The 12,044-nt window shown below is 40.1% G+C and overlaps 1 protein-coding gene across 4 annotated transcripts in view; it reads right to left on the bottom strand.

Annotated features, from left to right (window-relative positions):
* The window catches only part of bahd1 (bromo adjacent homology domain containing 1), a 67,003-nt gene that overhangs the window by 31,404 nt on the left and 23,555 nt on the right, over window positions 1-12,044 (bottom strand). Inside the window, exon 1 of one of the 4 annotated variants that reach the window (XM_048974575.1) lies at window positions 3,956-4,377. The exons of the other annotated variants lie outside the window; for them this stretch is intronic. The gene's annotated coding sequence lies outside the window, so the exon portion shown is untranslated. Of the gene's footprint in view, window positions 1-3,955; window positions 4,378-12,044 lie in introns of those variants that run through there. 4 annotated transcript variants of the gene reach the window in all.

The following is a 12,044-nucleotide window of genomic DNA, read 5'->3' on the forward strand; positions in this document are numbered from 1 at the left end:
GAAATGCTATACACTCACATAGCCCTAACCCTAATCCACGTAACACGGGGAGAACATAGAAATCCTATAAACTCACAGAGCCCTAACCCTAATCCATGTAACACAGGGAGAACATAGAAATCCTATAAACTCACAGAGCCCTAACCCTGAAGGCGTGAGGGAACAATGAATGCCAAAGAGGCACTATGACACTCCACCTGCAGTGACCTGTCCACTAATTTGCTTCATACCAAGTTTCAGTGGATAAATATAATCATATATGTGGAAGAAGGGCTGTGTCATAGAGCACAATGCTGAGCTTTAGGTTAAGAAGATAATAGAACAGAATAATAACAATGATCATGATAAATATGGTCTGCTAGCAGAACTGACTCACACAAAGCTTCCATGAGAACTTTCACATTAACAAAAACAAAAGGAAAAAAAAAGACATCCGAGGGGAAACGTCTCTTATCCAGAACATCTCACATTTCCAGAGAAGTTTACAGCAGAGCCTGATAAGCATCTGGACAAGTATGGCTTTTCCTTCACACCAGCAGGACTTGGCCACTCGAACAATTCAAACTCCCGGAAGAATCGCGTTTTCAGCGGAGGTATCAGTTTATTGCCAAGTGGACAGTTGCAGGAACAGTGCTTATGTCATCAGTACCACATTGCGGGGGGGCTGGGGGGGCTGGGGGGGGGAGGACCAGTTGCCCGAGTCCCATTTTACAAGGGCAGCAAACAGCTGCACAGATAATTCAGCATTAAGGAAATAAAGTCTACTGTATACCGTGGTGTCTGCTTAAATGAAATTTAATTAAGCAAACTCCCATGGAATCAGAGTATTGCTTATTAAATATACTGTGGTTTCTCGACTGGATTGGATTGGAAATTTGCAATCCGAGCTTAACATTTGCGGAAGGTATCAGTACCTATACTAATACTCAACAAACAGGGGCATCAAGAGGCACACACTGTCACCGTAGTTACGGATCATTCTGTTTGCTCATTCCCACACATTGTGATTTAGAAGTGAAATTTCCATGTCTAAGCATAGAAACTCAGCAATTCCACCCAACAGCCATGGAAGCACCTAGTGGTGCCACATGCTGGTGCCCACCAACTGTGTCGAAACCTCCACTACAGAACAGAATCTCTCCCTCGCTCGCCCTCTCTCCCCCCTCTCCCCAGTGGTGACAAACTTCAAAATGACTGAAGCGAAACACACTGCTCGGTAGCATGTCTCAACTGCGCTTTCAGAGCCCTGGACAGATCCTGAACGGTACGCTTCTTAAAGAGGTGCTTGAAAAAAAAAAAGAATCTATCATGACTGAAGAAGGAAAGAGGAAAATGGAGTTTAAATACCTTAGCGAACCCAATTCATGGTTTCTGAAGGAAAAATTCTCACCACGCCACCATGTAAATAAATCATCTACAATACGCACCAGCTGAAAGCTATGCAACACGGAAATAAAAACCAGGGGATTCTGGTTTCATATGACACTAATTAGCAGAGAACATCTACATAAAATGATTAAGTAGAATCACCTCTACAATTAAATCACACCCACTCACCCATCAATTGAAAAGCAGACATGACTGTAACCTTAACTGCTTGCAATGTTTTTACCTTTCATTTTCTATTCAAACCTGCTAACTGAACTGCCCTGCAATTCACTTGAAAAGTTATTTGAAAAGTTTCAATCATACCCATTCTTCACTTAATCTACAATGTGAACTTGTTCCTGCATGGATTTTTATCTATCAACCATTGTCACTACGTCCTTGATAAAATATAAACAAACGAGGCTTAAATAGTGTTGAAAATATATTTCAGAAGTTAAGACGCATTTGCTTTTGAAAGTTCCTTCTGAATGTACATTCATGATTTTCATTCATATAGATATTATGCAACAAAAGTAACCAGCCAAACAATATTTGGCTTGGAAACTCGTGGAATTTAGTCAGATTTTAATGCCCCATTGTTTTTAGAAATGTTGGCTTAATGAAGCATAAAAACAAAATTCAAAAAGTAAAGGCACATTTGTAATTAATGAAGGTTAATGACATGCCAAACGCAGTGTTTTCTATATGGAAACACCAAAGTAAGCCGTTTCACCGGAACAAGACAAAAGTCTGCTAACTGACATGCCAGTTAACTGAACACACTTTAAATTTGTGGCATTGAAAAAGTATGAAAAAAAGTTCTTATGTAAGATTCCACAGATTTAAGTAATAATCTTAAAAATCGGACTTAAACCCTCCGAAAACGAAATCTCTAGCTGCAAAACAAACTATTCCGCTTCAAACCGCTGAATCATTAACGCCTTATTTATTCCATCAATAAAATAACAATAATCGCCAATATGGACATGGGTTACTGACATCCACAGGTATAGCACTATGCCGCCTACAACAACGACCCTTAAGTCGAAAAACAAAAACAAAGGAAAATTCAAGGGACGAACGTTAAGAGGAAATACTTCGCCAGAAATTCAGCAACTTTAAATTGTTCACTCTTTGAAGCCGAAAAAAGTAAAGACCAATCATACAAGTTTAATTTTAATTGGCGGATAATATTTATTGATCGATTCAAATATAGATTAAACGCCTTTACCCACCCGATTACATAAAAATAAACCAGTCCAACAATAAGTTATAAGAATATCAGTGCAATAAAGCAACATCATAATTAATAACAATATGACACACCTAAAACAGCGTGCCGCACATTTTCCCGTAAAAAACGAATGCATTAACTACAGAAAGAAGCCGATTACACTATTTCTGCGCCTTCAGATAAACTATTGTAATAAATAACTAATCGCCTCTGAGCAGCAATACGCATGTGCTTAGTGTCGTCCTTTTACTCAGTAGGTGGGAGGTTCGAGTCCCGACGAGGGGATGATTAGGAGATGATTCTGGAGAAATGCCCAACCCGTGTATATGTACAGACTGTTATAGGGTTGCTCGTTCCCGACAAATCACTCTAAATTCACCCCAAAGCACAGGAATATCCATACGTAAGGAAATAAAGAGCAATAAATCACGATCATGAACGTGCGTTTACAATACACCACTAACAGTTATAGAAATCAGTTACATTCGTATTGTCAATGCAATTATTGCCTTCATTAAAAAAAATCGTTTCAATTTACTACCCATTCAAGTAGCAGGATTTCAGTTCTGGGAAGAGAGGTGGTTACCCATCATTTCGATGTTGCTGAGCAACATTCCCTGAGTCTAAAGTCGGCCACAAGCTGATGCAAGCGCAGCTCTTATACCAAGATAAAATATTTAAAGTAACTCGATCCACGTCGTTGAGGTGGATATGCATTACCGCGAATTAATGCTACGCATCATCCAGCGCCTTTTACTTTCTGACAATGACACTGAAAAGTCAAAAAAGCATCAATCTAACCCGATCGCGATCATCAACTACCTCCCCCCACGTCAAGGGAATAATAATTAAAAAAATCAACCTGCGGAAGTTCGCATCGGGGAATAAAACCTGCTGACGGGATACTCTTCATCGTGACAGATTTACCGTGACATTAACTAGCGTCGAAAAAAATCTCACAACTGACAAGAAGACATGTTAAAACGGTGACCTACTTCCGAAGTAGCATGCTGAAGATAATATTCATGCGCTGTATTGGCGAGGTTGCTGCCTTTATATTTTATCATGAGCGACTAAAATCATGCAACACGGGACACGACGGCTGGCCAAGCATTCGAGACGTCAAAGGCGAGACACGTCTGTGCATCTGCTTTAATCACGTTGCTGTCTCCATTACATCTCACAAGCGACTTGCCCGTTTCATATCCATTGGCTAGCTAAGCTAAGACGTTAGCTACCTTCCGAAAAAAATATTTTGCATTCCCCTTGAACATCGGAATTTCCTGTGCTACATAACGAGCGCTGCCCGGATCCATGATTTCAAAGAGGCGATTTTCAAAATGTGCAACTTACTCCGTCCATCAAGGAGGAAAAACTTGGCGAGGCGGCTGAATTGATACGTTTTATGTCAATATTAAGCCGAAAGTTGCGTGCAGCCGAGAAGCACAGCAGGCAGCTCGAGACCTTCTTCCTGATTCGGCTCCAATCGGAACTGCTCCGCTTTTAATAAAACTTAATGTCAGCCAATTGCGACGCAGACGCGCCCTATCTGACACCCCCATCGTCCAATCAAAACAAACGCTCATACTTCTTTTGCTTCTTTTTAATACAAGTTATTTCAGAATTCACCCTCCTCCCAAAGCTATCCCGTGTTCTATCCACTGTCTCTTAAAGACGACGTATGATGAAGATCTGCTCGCCCATGTCTTCATAACTGCCTCTCATCTCAATTTAAACAAGAATTCAATAGAGACAGGTTAGAAAAAGTGGGTATCTGGTTTGATCCACAAATATCATTAAGCGCATGGAATGCCAATAACTCACTAACCCATTCTCCTGTTTATATAAAACAATAGAATACAGTCAAAGTGCACCGCGATCGTGCAGTTCAGAAATCCAATAATCAATAGATTAAACATTAACGGAACACAAATCATGGGATTACGGAGGTTCATCTTCAGACTGTACTCTGCTAGCCCCGTATTTTCTAAACTATGCGTCCACACCCCTAAATTTGTTTAATTTGCATATCTAACAGATACATACTGAATGCGACATATATACGAATATATATAGCACTCATTCCATCCTACATACACTACAGACAACTGAACAGCTACCATTTTTGTTTAAGTTATTGTTCGTTATTTAGAAAAGAATTGCCAAAACTCCAAAGATATATTCCAGTGTACGTGTTTAAAAAGAATCCTATATTAATATTTCATCAAAAGTAAACACTGTTGGAATAACAATTACATTTCCCCCAAAACTGGCATGCTGGTGACGATCAAAATATGACTGAAACGTGGACAGGCTATGCAAAAAGGCCAGGTATTACATTGAGGTAAAATTCACATATAGGCCTGGACGACCATTAAATTTTTATAGAAAAAAAGAACAATACGCAGGACAGAGTTCGACAATTGAATGAAAAAAATAATGGGACAACATTTCAATTTGTCGGGTTTTACAGTTCATTTAAAATAGTTAAAAATTAAGAACTTGAGAGATTCAAAAGTAGAAGTAAAACAGTAGCCGACCATATAACTTCCATGAAGTGACAGTTCTATCATTATATCACATAAAGCGGGGTGTTAAAATAGGCCTAAGCAATCTAGAAAGTACACATACGTTTTCCACAACGTCCGCATCTTTAAAGTTAAAGAAAATGAATATTTTGCAATCGGGAAAAAAACGTAATTTAAAGGATGTTCTTTCATATACACATAGGTAGAATTAGCACCTGAAAAGGGTATCTCGGACTACATTGGTTTATTGGGAAAGGGTCAAACTAGGTACAATTAATTCTTAAATAACATCTTGAACTCAATAACATTCAACAGAAAACCGTGAAAAAAAAATTCGTATCTGAACGCAACAATGTGCTTCTGATGGGAGGGATCGCTACACACCGCAGCCCATATTTAATACATCTCAGAACCACTTGCAATGCAATCGAAACACCTTTGCTATGACAAATTTGTAAAATCCGAAAATAAAACTTGATAATATATTAAAATGACAAGCGGTGTTAACCTTTTAAAACTGCCGTATATATTCGCAGGATATGTTAATTCGATAGTTTATTGGATATTGCGGTGGATAAGAAGTAGGCCTACAAGACGCTATTCTGGGCTCACCTACATAGTGAATGTAAATCCTTCCAGGGGGACTCATACGTGTAGACAAAAGGAGATCCTTCGATAAGCAGTGCCTAGGTCATATCAAAGAATGTACGATTAAAACTAGCTTCTGATGGTCGGTTTTGACATATTTACAAACCAGAAAGTAAAAGCTCACACGGCAAAGTCTTAAGCATAAATTAAATTCACGGAGAAATACGTCCGGGATACTGTACAGCTTTGCTGTCTTCTTTTAGTTTGCCGTTTATTTCCAGCCTTTGGATTGTTACATTGGTCTAGAGATTAATGCGTTGATTTAGCACTTGCACTCAGCTTGACATTTTAAGATCATAATGGTAGTTGATAAAATTATTCAGGACTTATTACAGTGAGCATTAGGTGATAATTTTAAGTCATTTTATTGTCTGGCTAGCCTTAACATCTTACTATTGTTGTAACAAACTTAAATCGGAATTTTCTCGAAGAAAAACGAAATCGACATGTAGGCGCTTAATTTAACCAAAATGTAGTCGTGTATTGAAAATATCGAGGAAAAGCCAAGCCTGACTTCAGATGATTGCAAAATTGGGAGTGAAAATCAAAAGTTCAAAAAGTATACTTGGTTCTAATGTTTACATCAGAAATATTTAAATTCGCCAAATATATTACAGTAACTTTGTGAATATTTTCTAGATTAATCATTGGGACAACATAATGCAATGACTCAGCGTGCTAGCCTAAAAAAATAAAAACAGCTTCGGCGCCCTGATCGGTGTATAACTCAAGTTTCCCTGTGACTGTGTGTTATTTTGTATTATTAATTGTTAAATTTCAGTGGCTGTGACTGACCGCGGTGTAAACTTTCTGATAATCATGTTATAAATTGGGAATTTACACCGATTTTCCCCTGCAGACACACTTTACAATACCCTAAAAATTAAAGTCAAGCTGCCTGAAAACTGCACAGGAACATGACTCACTGCCATTTCCCAGAAAAAAATGAGTCTTTCCAAACTGACTGGGGAAATGCAACAGCTGTAGGTTGTTTCTTTTCAGAGATGTGTGGTTACATCCAGTAATGGCAATTTCCTCGAACTCTCCAGAACAATGCCACTCAGCCACAAATTGAGAACTCGCGATGTATCAGAAGAATAGTGACATTTTACTGTGAGCTGACGGTCTTCGGGCTAGGAGGGTCGTTGTGATTTTTCAATCATAAAGAAGCGCACCTGGAAGCCCCATGGACGTATCGGCGTACTCTATATTAAATGCTTTGTAGAGGAATTAAGTTAAATTTCTTATTTATTTACTTTTTTAGCTACATTCACTTCACCATTAAACCAGAGTCGGTGATGAATCCATGCAGAAGTACGCTTATGATAAACAACTGGCAGAACAAGTGATTTCCAACAAATTCTCTAAAAAGAAGTCAGATTCCACAAATTTTGCACTACAAATCTATAGAAGTATTAATTTAAATCACTTACAGTACAGACGCAGACTCCCGCAAAAAAATAAAACCTAAATAAATCTAATTGTAACAGATTCAAGGAGTCTGCGTACTCAATTTTCTTGAGAAGAAAAAAAAAAAGACTTTGCCTCGGATAAGGAAAAAAACTGATATGCATTTTAAAACTACCTGAAAATGCATCGATCAAATCATCCATCCTGTCTGTGATTGGACGGTGTGACAATAAAACCCGCTTGATGACACTTAGCCGCAATCTTGGCTGGAAGGGCATCTGGTATGGGGGCGGGGGCAGGGCATTCCTACTATCTTCAGATAATGTTATTCTTTTGACTTCTGAATTGGACCTCCAGCACAACTTCAGTAGTTTGATGCCAAATGAGATCCCGTGGGGAGAAGAATCAGCTCATGGTGCTCTCTCAGTCGAGAGTGGCCAAGGTAAATCACACATTTAAATTTAAACAACTTATTTTTAAGACTTCAAGAAAAATGGTATTCTACATGTGCTACATGAATTTTCTGTATGAAAAATATTTTAAACACATATTACGCTCATTTGTTTAACACATAAATAATGTTCCATCTAAATTTAGTTGTTTTTTGCATCTCAAGTTAACTTGAGACTTACAAAGTTTAGAAGATGCCGTGTTGGGTTTCATTTGACAGCTTCACCTTCACGCGGCCCTGGTTATCATCTCTTCCCACAATATGTGCTGTCTTCAGAAAATATCACCTTTCACCATTTTTACTGTGGGAAAAACGCTCTTTTTCACCCCTTCATCAAGCTGTCTGCCACACCTGACACCATCCAGGCTGTAATAATTCATTTATTTATTTCTTTTTGGGAATCACTGTTCGTTTAATCAGATTAGACACTCAAAATCAATACAGCTCTTCTGCTAAGCATAGACGGCCCTGACGGGGAAGTGCATGTTTCTCGGTGCCAAAATGCGACTGACAGCTGTCCATCCAGGCAGAAATATACCAATAAGCCTGACAGAGGCCTGCTGGATGTTAACGGATGTCAAATAGGGACATACCCTAGTGCTTATCACATTCACCTCACACGCGAAAGGTCCTCAGGTCCAAACCAAGTGGAGACAAACTGCTGTTGGGGTGGTGTGGCTCCGTGGGTTAAGCTGTGATCAAAATGCCTCTGGTGTGAATTCCATGGTCAGCAGAGTAAGCAAGGCCCATAACCCCAAATGCTCCAGGAACTAGCTGACCCTGGTTTCTCAACTGTACATCACTATGGATAAAGGGGCCTGCTAAATAAATAAAAACGCAATGCGTGACAGCACTTAGAGGGGTGCCATGCTGGTGCAGTGGTTAGCACTGTCGCCTCACACCTCTGGTCCCTCTGGGACCTAATGTCTCTGCCCTGGCTCTGTGTGTGTGCAGCTCTCCCTGTGTCGCCATGGGATTTTCTCCAGGTACAAATCCTAAAAAATGCTGAGGTTAATTGGAGTTACCAAATCGCCCATAGGTGTGAGTGGGCCCTGTGATGGGTTGGTGCCCCATCCTGGGTTGTTCCCAACCTTGCACCCGTAGGCTCTGGACCCCCTCTGACTTTGAATAGGAATACTGGTTACTAAAGATAGATGGGTAACTTCTAGAGTACACTGTTATGATATACAGCAGGTAAAGAAAATAGACAAGTATTGAATAAGATGGGCCTTATTTTGTAAAATTCATGAAAACATTCATCCAACATATTAAAGGTAGGGTTTATGTACAAGGGAGCTTGACTGGAGTGTTAAAATATCCACCAATAACTTACTTCACTTAATCCTAACCAAGAATAATGCTTGACATTACATCATGTTTAAATCCCAACCCAACCTCACGGCAGAGAACTTACAACTTATAGTCAGAAGTAGTACACCATTCACACTTACTACACCAGTTGCAATCAGAAGGCTTTCCCTAGCTGCTGTAAGTGATAAGTTACGATATATTTGTATCATGTACAGCTTATATGAAACTCAGTTATGTGAAATGTGAACAATGGATCTTTATTTGGCATGTGAATTGTGACATCAGGTGGCCTTTCTGACAATGGAGTTCCACTGAGGAACGTCACACCTTGATTCACATGAGCGCCAGCATCTGCTGAACAGCTATGATCAAGAGCACAATCTTGTTTGTTGATAATTTCTCAGCACTGAGGGAATCGCTTCACGCTGCGTGGAAAATCCTCGCTGCACTTTATCTGTTCATTAAATCGCCAGGCAGGCGATCTTGCGGCAGAAACTAGCCCAGCCTATTCTTTGGCGTCATATGTACTCAAATCTACTTCTAAAGAGAATGGGCATCTTCACATTTGATTAATATTCAGATCTAGAAATTCCCTGTGTTTTGCTACCATATACCAGCCACACGACAATCTTCATCTGCGCAGCCCAATTAAATTCAAGCCACCTTCTCCATATCTCAACTGACTCCATGAACTTCATAATGAAGTATTTATAATCCTGCTTCTGGACTTAACGTCACTGATGCCGCTGGCATGACAGTCACTGAAAAAGGCAAAGATGTGTCCTCAGGTATCCTTCTAAAGTTACACATAGATCACTACATGTCAGACTGCATTGTAGGCCACACACAGAGAGCATATGGTATAGAAATCTGTCTAGTGACTTCACGTTCTTTATATGCGTAACAATGAAGAACTGCAGAATATTAGGAGATTATCACTATTATCATACTCATTACTTATAAAAATGTTTGAATAAAGGATAACAATAGATTAAACATTTAGTGTTATGAGTTGCAATTCAAAACAATTCAGACACAGATTGTATATACAGCTCTGGAAAATATTAATAGACCACTATATTTTTATAAAAATCTGCATTTTTAATTCCTGGTTTAATCTGATTCTGCTGGCATTAGCCGACTCTGAGGCAGGCTGCTTCCAGGCTCAAGGTTTCTAAGACAGCAGTACACAACACGGTGAAGCAGGAGACACTAGCAATGACCAAAAAACCAACCAGGTAGAGGGCAGAAGCAACTTTCTAATGCCAGAGATGACTGTCAACTTATCCAGCAGTGCCTCATAAATCATAGGATGACCTGAAGTGATCTTCAAAAAGAATGGGAAACATTAAGTGCAGGTGTGAAGTGCACTGCTAGGACAGTTCATAACATGCTACTAGAAGCAGAACTGAAGACCCACAAAGCCCTTCATTAATGAGAAGCAGGGAAGAGCTATATTTTACACAGCGCAATGAGTAGAACTGAAAATTTTGCTGTGGTCTCTATTTCCAGAGCTGGTCCACACACACACACACACACACACACACACACACACACACAAGTGCATACTTATACATACATACATACCTACACACACACACACAAACACACAGAACTATTCTGGCATCCTCCTCAGAGTACTGTGTCAACATTAGGTGGAAGATGAAGCAATTTTCCAGTCTGAAACACAATACAGACACTGAAAGAATATCAAGCAAGAAAATACCAGGAGGCTGGAATGATGTCCAGTGTCCTGAGTGTATGTACTTTATCGTATGTATCAATGTATGTTACATTTCACAATTCAAAAACACAAGTAAAAAGACAAAAACGAGAGAAAAAAAAATAAATCTAGACATTATGACTTAAGGCAAGCTGGGTATGTAAAAGAATTATGGGGAGAAACGTAATTTAGATGTCAGAAAATCAGTATGAAACAAGTCTCTGGGCGGAGGAAGACCTCAAGAGCAAACATTAGCAAGAAGATGAAACAGAAGACAACGATGAATTATGAACTCTCCAAATAAATTATGGAATGCTCCGGAACACGCAGATTTGTCGAGAGTTCCGTGTCTGCTCTGCCGCGGCATTGGCGTCTCCTCTCACACGGAGAGCGGAGCTGTTCCCCCGGGCAGTACCTTTCCCCATAATTCTCCGAGTTCAGGCAGCACCCCCACGCAGCGTGGCCTCAGGGGAAGAGCGCGCGCGCACCAGGATGTGCCCTTATAGGTAGGTGTGTAATGAGCTCTTCCTGCTAGAGGCACTGACCCATTCCAGTAAGTCCAGGCGACACGGGAGTTTCCTGCTTTCCTGAGAAACGGGAGCAGGCTGTCTGAGATCTGCTGCCTGCAATGGAGTGACTGCATCCGAGGGGGCGGCTGAGGCGAGGCTGCATTACATGGTTGTTACTCAGCTTTATATATATCATTTTTGTTTTAAGATGGATGTCCTTCTAGCCGGAAAATTACTTTGCAGAACTCCAACCTCCAACAGTTAGAAAACTGGAGGGCATTTGGTTTAATGGGCGACACTGAGCTGGAACGGAAGACATCTGACCGAAGTGCAGGTCGGTTTCTCAGTCTGAAATAAACCCACACTGCATTCCATTACATTAACTTTACGGCACAGCTGGACTAAAGGCTGCGTACAGGGGGTCGGGGCCCCTCGAAATATGGATCCCTTGCCTGGTCCAAGTTCCACAAAATGATTTTTACACAAAGTCACTGTACAGTTCTTTAAGGGATTGGAGGGGAGGGCGAGTTAAAGCTAAGCCAGGCCACATAAAAACATTTTCATTAATAATTAAGGCATTTCTCTGCATCCCTGACAAGGACGCACATTTAAAAAGATGAATGGTTGGGTGCATGGACGGATGGTTGGATGGATGGACAGATGGTTGGATGGATGGATGGAGACAGCTAGGATGAGACACTTCAAAATACCAGGCAATCGGAAAAAGCCAACCCCTCAAGTTCAACACTAAAGGAATCGATTTTGTATTACATCCCTATGAGAGCTACCAGGGAGTTATTCATTAATGTCTTTTGTTCAGTTTAATATGTATTTTTATATCCTATTCTTAAATGGTCTCCCA

The sequence above is a fragment of the Brienomyrus brachyistius genome, chromosome 14 (assembly GCF_023856365.1).
Source record: "Brienomyrus brachyistius isolate T26 chromosome 14, BBRACH_0.4, whole genome shotgun sequence".
Classification (NCBI taxonomy): Eukaryota; Metazoa; Chordata; class Actinopteri; order Osteoglossiformes; family Mormyridae; genus Brienomyrus; species Brienomyrus brachyistius.